Below are 11000 nucleotides of genomic sequence, written 5' to 3'. Positions count from 1 at the left end.
AATAATAATAATAATGCAAGGAGAATGCTTGGTGACTTCACAAAGCCAACGTCCAAGTTTGATGGAAGAAGCATCTCCATTCCTGCCATTGGAGCCAATAACTTTGAGCTGAAACCTCAGCTAGTTACTTTAATGCAACAAAACTGCAAGTTTTATGGACTTCCATCTGAAGATCCTTATCAGTTTTTAACTGAGTTCTTGCAGATCTGTGAGACTGTAAAGACGAATGGAGTTGATCCTGAAGTCTACAGACTCATGCTTTTCCCTTTTGCTGTAAGAGACAGAGCTAGAATATGGTTGGATTCACAACCTAAGGATAGCCTAGGCTCCTGGGATAAGCTGGTCACTGCCTTCTTAGATAAATTCTTTCCTCCTCAAAAGCTGAGCAAGCTGAGAGTGGATGTTCAAACCTTCAAACAAAAAGATGGTGAATCCCTCTATGAAGCTTGGGAAAGATACAAGCAGTTGACTAAAAGATGTCCATCTGACATGTTTTCAGAATGGACCCTATTAGATATATTCTATTATGGTCTCTCTGAATTTTCAAAAATGTCATTGGACCATTCTGCAGGTGGATCTATTCACCTGAAGAAAACGCCTGAAGAGGCTCAAGAACTCATTGACATGGTTGCAAACAACCAGTTTATGTACACCTCTGAGAGGAATTCCGTGAATAATGGGATACCTCAGAAGAAAGGAGTTTTTGAAATAGATGCTCTGAATGCCATATTGGCTCAGAATAAAGTGTTGACTCAACAGGTCAACATGATCTCTCAAAATCTGAATGGATTGCAACATGCATCCAACAGTACTAGAGAGGCAGCTTCTGAAGAAGCTTATGATCCTGAGAACCCTGCCATGGCAGAGGTTAATTACATGGGTGAACCATATGGAAACACCTATAACCCATCATGGAGAAATCATCCAAATTTCTCCTGGAAGGATCAACAAAAGCCTCAACAAGGCTTTAACAATGGTGGACGCAATAGGCTGAGCAATAGCAAGCCATATCCATCATCTTCTCAGCAACAGACAGAGAATTCTGAACAAAACACTTCTAATTTAGCCAATATAGTCTCTGATCTGTCAAAAGCCACTTTCAGTTTCATGAATGAAACAAGATCCTCCATCAGAAATCTGGAGGCACAAGTGGGCCAGCTGAGTAAGAAAGTTATTGAAACTCCTCCCAGTATTCTCCCAAGCAATACAGAAGAGAATCCAAAAGGAGAGTGTAAGGCCATTGATGTGATCAATGTGGCCGAATGCACAAGAGAGGAGGAGGACGAAAATCCTAGTGAGGAAGACCTCTTGGGACGTCCCTCAAGCAAGAAGGAGTTTCCTATTAAGGATCCAAAGGAATCTGAGGCTCATATGGAGACCATAGAGATTCCATTAAATCTCCTTCTGCCATTCATGAGCTCTGAAGACTATTCTTCCTCTGAAGAAGATGAAGATGTAACTGGAGAGCAAGTTGCTCAATATTTAGGAGCTATCATGAAGCTGAATGCCAAATTGTTTGGTAATGAGACTTGGGAAAGTGAACCTCCCTTGCTCATTAGTGAACTAGATACTTGGATTCAGACAACTCTACCTCAAAAGAAACAAGATCCTGGCAAGTTCCTAATACCTTGTACCATAGGCACCATGAGCTTTGAAAAAGCTCTATGTGATTTGGGGTCAGGGATAAATCTTATGCCACTCTCTATAATGGAGAAGCTAGGGATCTTTGAGGTACAACCTGCCTTGTTCTCATTACAATTGGCAGACAAGTCATTGAGACAAGCTTATGGAATAGTGGAGGACGTGTTAGTAAAGGTTGAAGGCCTTTACATCCCTGCTGATTTCATAATCTTAGACACTAGGAAGGAAGAGGATGATTGCATCATCCTTGGAAGATGATGAGCGGATAATTTATACGCTTTTTGGCATTGTTTTTAGTATGTTTTTGGTATGATCTAGTTAGTTTTTAGTATATTTTTATTAGTTTTTAGTTAAAATTCACTTTTCTGGACTTTACTATGAGTTTGTGTGTTTTTCTGTGATTTCAGGTATTTTCTGGCTGAAATTGAGGGTCTTGAGCAAAAATCTGATTCAGAGACTGAAAAGGACTGCAGATGCTGTTGGATTCTGACCTCCCTGCACTCGAAGTGGATTTTCTGGAGCTACATAAGCCCAATTGGCGCGCTCTCAACGGCTTTGGAAAGTAGACATCCTGGGCTTTCCAGCAATGTATAATAGTCCATATTTTGCCCAAGATTTGATGGCCCAAATCGGTGTTGCAAATCAGCCTCATAATTCCCAGCGTTTAACGCTGGAACTGGCATAAAACTTGGAGTTAAACGCCCAAACTGGCACCAAAGCTGGCGTTTAACTCCAGAAAAGGTCTCTACACGAAAATGCTTCATTGCTCATCCCAAGCACACACTAAGTGGACCCAGAAGTAGATTTTTACGTCATTTACTCATTTTTGTATACCCTAGGTTACTAGTTTACTATTAATAGGATCTTTTGACATTGTATCTGTACCTCATGACACTTTACACGTTTCTTTGTGTACCTTTCACGGCATGAGTCTCTAAACCCCATGGTTGGGGGTGAGGAGCTCTGCTGCGTCTTGATGGATTAATGCAATTACTACTGTTTCTCATTCAATCATGCTTGCTTCCATTCTAAGATATTACTTGTTCTTAAACCGGATGAATGTGATGATCCGTGACACTCATCATCATTCTCAACTATGAACGTGTGCCTGACAACCACCTCTGTTCTACCTTAGATTAAGTAGATATCTCTTGGATTCTTTAACCGGAATCTTCGTGGTATAAGCTAGAACTGATGGCGGCATTCAAGAGAATCCGGAAGGTCTAAACCTTGTCTGTGGTATTCTGAGTAGGATTCAATGATTGAATGACTGTGACGAGCTTCAAACTCCTGAAGGCGGGGCGTTAGTGACAGACGCAAAAGAATCACTGGATTCTATTCCGGCCTGATTAAGAACCGACAGATGGATAGTCGTGCCGTGACAGGGTGCGTTGAACATTTCCACTGAGAGGATGGGAGGTAGCCACTGACAATGGTGAAACCCTTGCATACAGCTTGCCATGGAAGGAGCCTTGCGTGCTTGAAGAAGAAGACAATAGGAAAGCAGAGATTCAGAAGATGGAGCATCTCCAAAACCTCAACCTATTCTCCATTACTGCAAAACAAGTACTTATTTCATGTTCTTTTGCTTTTCACAATCAATCCTGATAATTTCTGATATACTGACTAAGATTTACAAGATAACCATAGCCTGCTTCAAGCCGACAATCTCCGTGGGATCGACCCTTACTCACGTAAGGTATTACTTGGACGACCCAGTGCACTTGCTGGTTAGTTGTGCGGGGTTGCAAAAGTGTGATTGCAATTTCGTGCACCAAGTTTTTGGCACCGTTGCCGGGGATTGTTCGAGTTTGGACAACTGACGGCTTATCTTGTTGCTTAGATTAGGACTGTTTTATTTTTGTTGGTTTAGAGTCTTTTAGTTGAGTCTAGTTTCATATTTTAAGTTTGGTGTCAATTGCATGCTTTTGCTTTTCTTTTAATTTTCGATTTTGCATGTCCTTAGTCCCTTTTTGATCCATAAAAAAAATTCTAAGTTTGGTGTCCTCTTTGTGTTTTTCCCTAAAAAAATTTTCGAAAATTAGTGTTTGATTTTCTAAAAATTTTAAGTTTGGTGTCATTTTGTTGTTTTTCTCTTTCCTCATTTCAAAAATCAAATCTTTTTCATAAAAACTTTTCAATCATATCTTTCTAATTGCTAATCTCAAAATCTTTTTAATTAACTAATTGATTCAGTTTTCAATTTGCTTTGATCTTATTTTCTTTTAATTTTCAAATTTTTTTATTTTATTTTCCTTTTGTTTTTATTTCATTTTTCGGTTAATTTAAAAAAAATATTTTTATCTACTTGCAACCCATATTATTTCCCTTTATCCATCATGGACATAAGTGGAATTGAACAGTCCAGAAGGACTCTGGGGTCATATGCTAACCCCATTACAGCTGCATATGGGAGTAGCATCTGTACACCTCCCATCAAAGCAAGCAGCTTTGAGCTAAATCCTCAACTCATTATCATAGTGCAGCAAAATTGCCAGTATTCCGGTCTTCCACAGGAAGAGCCTACTGAGTTTCTGGCACAGTTCTTACAAATTGCTGACACATTACATGATAAAGAGGTGGATCAGGATGTCTACAGACTATTACTGTTTCCATTTGCTGTAAAGGATCAAGCTAAAAGGTGGTTGAATAACCAACCTACAGCAAGCATAAAGACATGGAAACAGTTATCAGACAAATTCCTGAATCACTTTTACCCTCCAAAGAGGATGACACAGCTAAGGCTGGACATCCAAGGCTTTAAACAAGAGGATAATGAATCCCTTTATAATGCTTGGAAGAGGTATAGAGGTATGCTAAGAAAATGCCCCTCTGAAATATTTTCAGAGTGGGTACAGTTAGACATCTTCTACTATGGGCTTACAGAAAAAGCTCAGATGTCTTTAGACCACTCAGCTGGTGGATCTATACACATGAGGAAGACAATTGAAGAGGCTCAAGAGCTTATAGACACTGTTGCTAGAAACCAATATTTGTACTCTAGCAATGCGTTCTCTCCAAAAGAGGAAGTCATGACAGTAGTCACTGATCCTAATCCTCAAGAACAGATGATTGAGCTTAATCAACAATTGCTCCTGATGACAGAACAGTTAGCAGAATTTAAAGAAATGCTCCATGAAACTAAAGTTGCTAACAAGAACATAGAACTGCAGTTGAATCAAGCAAAACAGCAAATATCTAAACAGATAACAGAGGAATGCCAAGCAGTTCAACTGAGGAGTGGGAAGACACTGAATAACACTGCTCAAAAGAGCAAAAAGCCAAATAAGGAACAATTGACAGAGGATAACCAAACCACTGTTCAAAATCCCTCTGAGGACAGTAAGAGCCCAGAGAGGAACACTTTTGGCGTTCAAACGCCAGAAAAGGGGGGAAAGCTGGCGTGAAACGCCCATTCCCTGCCCAGTTCTGGCGTTCAAACGCTAGAAAAGGGGGAAAAGTTGGCGTTAAACGCCCATTTTCCACCCAATCCTGGCGTTCAGACGCCAAGGGAAGATCAGACACCTGAGAGTGCTGACAGTAATCCCTCTAACAAGGCTTCTTCAACCACTTCTGTAAGGAACAAACCTGCAGCATCTAAGGTTGAAGACTATAAAGCCAAGATGCCTTATCCTCAAAAACTCCGCCAAGCAGAGCAGGATAAGCAATTTGCCCGCTTTGCAGACTATCTAAGGACTCTTGAAATAAAGATTCCGTTTGCAGAGGCACTTGAGCAAATACCTTCTTATGCTAAGTTCATGAAAGAAATCTTAAGTCATAAGAAGGATTGGAGAGAAACTGAAAAAGTATTTCTCACTGAAGAATGCAGTGCAGTCATTCTGAAAAGCTTACCAGAAAAGCTTCAAGATCCAGGAAGCTTTATGATACCATGCACATTAGAAGGTGCTTGCACCAAGAGAGCCCTATGTGATCTTGGAGCAAGCATCAATCTAATACCTGCATCCACTATCAGAAAGCTTGGGTTGACTGGAGAAGTCAAACCAACCCGGATATGCCTCCAACTTGTTGATGGCTCCATTAAATATCCATCAGGCATAATAGAGGATATGATTGTCAAGGTTGGGCCATTCGCCTTTCCAACTGACTTTGTGGTGCTGGAAATGGAGGAGCACAAGAGTGCAACTCTCATTCTAGGAAGACCTTTCCTAGCAACTGGACGAACTCTCATTGATGTACAAAAAGGGGAAGTAACCCTGAGAGTCAATGAGGATGAGTTCAAGTTAAATGCTGTAAAAGCTATGCAGCACCCAGACACACCAAATGACTGCATGGGCGCTGACATTATTGACTCTCTGGTAGAAGAGATCAATATGACTGAAAGCCTAGAATCAGAGCTTGAGACATCTTCAAAGATGCTCAACCTGATCAAGAAGAACCAGAGGAAACAAAGGAATTTTCGAAAATTCCTCAGGAGGAGGATAAGCCTCCCAAACCTGAACTCAAACCACTACCACCATCCCTGAAGTATGCATTTCTGGGAGAGGGTGACACTTTTCCAGTGATTATAAGCTCTGCTTTAAATCCACAGGAAGAGGAAGCACTGATTCAAGTGCTAAGGACACACAAGACAGCTCTTGGGTGGTCCATAAGTGATCTTAAGGGCATTAGCCCAGCTAGATGCATGCACAAGATCCTGTTGGAGGATAATGCAAACCAGTGGTCCAACCACAAAGGAGGCTAAATCCAGCCATGAAGGAGGTGGTGCAGAAAGAGGTCACTAAATTACTAGAGGCTGGGATTATTTATCCTATTTCTGATAGCCCCTGGGTGAGCCCTGTCCAAGTTGTCCCCAAAAAGGGAGGCATGACAGTGGTTCATAATGAAAAAAATGAACTGGTTCCTACAAGAACAATCACAGGGTGGCGTATGTGTATTGACTACAGAAGGCTCAATACAGCCACCAGAAAGGATCATTTTCCTTTACCATTCATAGACCAAATGCTAGAAAGACTAGCTGGTCATGATTATTACTGCTTTTTGGATGGCTATTCAGGCTACAACCAAATTGCAGTAGATCCTCAGGACCAAGAGAAAACAGCATTTACTTGCCCTTCTGGCGTGTTTGCCTACAGGAGGATGCCTTTTGGTCTGTGTAATGCTCCTGCAACCTTTCAGAGATGCATGTTATCCATCTTCTCTGATATGGTGGAGAAATTTCTGGAAGTCTTCATGGATGACTTCTCAGTATATGGAGACTCATTCAGCTCCTGTCTTAATCACCTAGCACTTGTCCTGAAAAGGTGCCAAGAGACTAACCTGGTTTTAAACTGGGAGAAATGTCACTTTATGGTGACTGAGGGAATTGTCCTTGGGCACAAAATTTCAAGCAGGGGAATAGAGGTGGATAAGGCAAAGGTAGAGGTAATTGAAAAATTACCACCACCTGCCAATGTTAAGGCAATCAGAAGCTTTCTGGGGCATGCAGGATTCTACAGAAGGTTTATAAAGGATTTTTCGAAAATTGCAAAACCTTTGAGTAACCTGCTAGCTGCTGACACACCATTTGTGTTTGACACACAGTGTCTGCAGGCATTTGAGACCCTGAAAGCTAAGCTGGTCACAGCACCAGTCATCTCTGCACCAGATTGGACATTGCCATTTGAACTAATATGTGATGCCAGTGACCATGCCATTGGTGCAGTGTTGGGACAGAGGCATAACAAGCTTCTGCACGTCATTTATTATGCCAGCCGTGTTCTAAATGACGCACAGAAGAATTACACAACCACAGAAAAAGAGTTACTTGCAGTGGTCTATGCCATTGACAAGTTTAGATCCTATATAGTGGGGTCCAAAGTGGTTGTGTACACTGACCATGCTGCTCTTAAATACTTACTCACAAAGCAGGATTCAAAACCCAGGCTTATCAGATGGGTGTTGCTTCTGCAAGAGTTTGATATAGAAATAAGAGATAGAAAAGGGACAGAGAACCAAGTAGCTGATCATCTGTCCCGAATAGAACCAGTAGCTGGGGCGTCCCTCCCTTCTACTGAGATCTCTGAGACCTTCCCAGATGAGCAACGCTTTGCCATTCAGGAAGCTCCATGGTTTGCAAATATTGCAAATTATAAAGCTGTGAGGTTCATACCCCAGGAGTACAGCAGAGTGCAAAGAAAGAAATTAATTTCAGATGCCAAGTACTACCTCTGGGATGAACCATATCTCTTTAAGAGATGTGCAGACGGAATGATCCGCAGATGTGTACCCAGAGAAGAAGCACAAAGGATCCTATGGCACTGCCATGGATCACAGTATGGAGGACATTTTGAAAGTGAGCGAACAGCCACTAAAGTCCTCCAATGTGGCTTCTACTGGCCTACTCTCTATAAAGATGCCCGAGAGTTTGTGCGTAATTGTGACAGTTGCCAAAGAGCTGGTAACTTACCTCACGGATATGCCATGCCTCAACAAGGGATATTAGAGATAGAATTGTTTGATGTATGGGGAATTGACTTCATGGGTCCATTCCCACCATCATACTCAAACACTTACATTCTGGTGGCAGTGGACTATGTATCTAAGTGGGTAGAAGCAATTGCTACACCCACTAATGATACCAAGACCGTGCTGAAATTCCTCCAGAAATACATCTTCAGCAGATTTGGTGTTCCCAGAGTATTAATCAGTGACGGGGGCACTCATTTCTGCAATAGACAGCTATACTCTGCTATGGTTAGATATGGAATTAGCCACAAAGTGGCAACTCCGTATCATCCACAGACAAATGGGCAAGCTGAAGTCTCTAACAGAGAGCTAAAAAGAATCCTGGAACGGACTGTGATAGCCCGAAGAAAGGATTGGGCAAAGAGCTTGGATGATACTCTGTGGGCATACAGAACAGCATTCAAGACTCCTATAGGAACCTCTCCATACCAACTGGTGTATGGGAAGGCCTGTCATTTGCCCGTGGAACTGGAACATAAAGCCTACTGGGCAACCAGATTCCTAAACATGGATGCTCAGTTAGTTGGTGAAAAAAGATTGCTCCAGCTAAATGAGCTAGAAGAGTTCAGACTCAATGCCTTTGAAAATGCAAAAATTTATAAGGAAAAGGCAAAGAAGTGGCATGACAAGAAGTTGTCATCCAGAGTCTTTGAGCCGGGACAAAAAGTCCTGCTCTTCAACTCTAGGCTCAGATTGTTTCCAGGAAAACTCAAATCCCAGTGGAGGGGTCCGTATGTGATTACAGGAGTGTCACCATATGGATATGTTGAGCTTCAGGATATTGATTCTGACAAAAAGTTCATTGCTAATGGACAGAGAATCAAGCATTATCTTGAAAGTAATTTTGAGCAGGAATGCTCAAAACTGAGGCTGGAATGATCCTCAGTAAAAGGTCCAGCTAAAGACAGTAAAGAAGCGCTTGCTGGGAGGCAACCCAGTCATTAGCAGGTTATGTGTTTTGTTTCTACAAAGGCAAGTATCAAAAATAAAGGAATTCACAGAGTTACAGAAGGATTCAGCGCAAAAAGCAGAGAAAAAGAGCTTACTGGCGAAAAAACGCCAGTAAGGGGCATTTTGGGCGTTAAACGCCAGAATGGGCACCATTCTGGGCGTTTAACGCCAGTAAAGGTACCATTTTGGGCGTTAAACGCCAAAATGGGCACCATTCTGGGCGTTTAACGCCAGGTGTGCAGCATCCTGGGCGTTTTAGAAAAACGCCCAGTGATAAAGGAATTCTGGCGTTTAACGTCAGCCAGGGCACCTGGCTGGGCGTTAAACGCCCACAATGGGCAACAAATGGGCGTTAAACGCCAGAATGGGTGCCATTCTGGGCGTTTAACGCCAGAAAGGTGGGGAGCCAGGATTTTGATTTCCAATCAAATTTTTTTCAAATTTTCCTTTTCTTACCCATACTTTTCTACATAAATACATCTCAACCTTTCATCATTCACTTTCAAATCTTCAAAAATCTAAAATCACTCTTCAAATCTCTCAAATCAATCCCAAATCTTGTTCAAAAACTCACCCTTCTCTCAAATTCTTTCCATATCTTCTCAAATCTCCTTTCAAATTTTTCTTTTTTTCGAAATCTCTCCTCCCCACTTTATAAATACACGTTCAGCCCCCTCATTGCCCCACACCATTCGAATTTGCTCCTCCCCTCTCTCTCTTCTTTCCTTTCTTTTGCTTGAGGACAAGCAAACCTCTAAGTTTGGTGTGCTTTTCCGTGATCACTAAGCCAAGATTCATCAAGATCATGGCTCCTAAGGGAAAACAAACCAATTTAAGAGGAAAGAAAGAGAATAATCCAAAGAATCTTTGGAATCAAGAGAAGTTCTTAACCAAAGAACATGAAGACCATTATCACAAAATAATGGGTCTGAGGTCAGTGATCCCGGAAGTTAAATTTGATCTGAAAGAAGATGAATATCCGGGGATCCAAGAGCAAATTCGAAACAGAGGATGGGAAGTTCTAACCAATCCTGAGATAAAGGTTGGAAGGAATATGGTTCAGGAATTCTACTCAAATCTGTGGCTAACAGATAAGCAGAGAATGACTGGAACTGCTTACCATACCTACAGAACCATGGTCAGAGGGAAAGTTATGTACTTTCATCTGGACAAAATAAGAGAAATCTTCAAATTGCCTCAACTGCAGGATGATCCTGAATCCTTCAATAGGAGAATGGTGAGAGCAGATAAAGGGTTGGATCAAGTTCTAGAGGACATATGCCTCCCTGGAACTAAGTGGATAACCAATTCAAAGGGTGTCCCAAACCAACTCAAGAGGGGAGACCTCAAGCCAATTGCAAGAGGTTGGCTGGACTTTATTGAGCGTTCCATATTGCCCACTAGCAACCGTTCTGAGGTCACTATCAAGAGAGCAGTGATGATTCATTGCATTATGCTTGGAAAAGAAGTGGAGGTTCATCATGTGATTGCTTGTGAGATCTACACAATTGCAAATAAAAATTCCACTGAAGCCAAATTGGCTTACCCAAGCTTGATCTCCTTGCTCTGTAAAGAGGCTGGGGTAAAGATGGGAGTAGATGAATTCATACCCATTGAACATCCAATCACCAAGAAGTCAATGGAAGGACAAATGCAAGACAACTCTATCAAAAGGAGGGCGCAGGAGTTCCTCCCTGAACTTCCTAAAATTGACTACTGGACCAGCCTAGAAGCATCTATCATCAAGTTACAAGAAACTATGGAGCAACTTAAGGAAGAACAGCAGAATCAGAACTGCATGCTCTGTAAATTGCTGAAGGAACAAGAGAAGCAGGGGCGTGAACTCCAAAAGCTGAAACGCCAGAAATTCTCCCCTCAATTTGAGGGAGCATCCACTTCTCAAAATTAAGGTTGTTGAGTCCTAACTCTGTGAAAACCTCTAT

The 11000-nt window shown here is 41.7% G+C and overlaps 1 non-coding gene across 1 annotated transcript; it reads right to left on the bottom strand.

Moving 5' to 3' along the window:
* Window positions 1-387: 387 nt before the first annotated feature.
* On the bottom strand, window positions 388-491 carry LOC112704713 (small nucleolar RNA R71). Its single transcript, XR_003155323.1, has one exon. It is a non-coding gene; the product is annotated as a small nucleolar RNA R71 (small nucleolar RNA).
* Between the last annotated feature and the right edge of the window lie 10509 nt (window positions 492-11000).

The sequence above is a fragment of the Arachis hypogaea genome, chromosome 7, assembly GCF_003086295.3.
Source record: "Arachis hypogaea cultivar Tifrunner chromosome 7, arahy.Tifrunner.gnm2.J5K5, whole genome shotgun sequence".
Taxonomy (NCBI): domain Eukaryota; kingdom Viridiplantae; phylum Streptophyta; class Magnoliopsida; order Fabales; family Fabaceae; genus Arachis; species Arachis hypogaea.
This window is presented reverse-complemented; position numbering and strand designations above follow the sequence as displayed.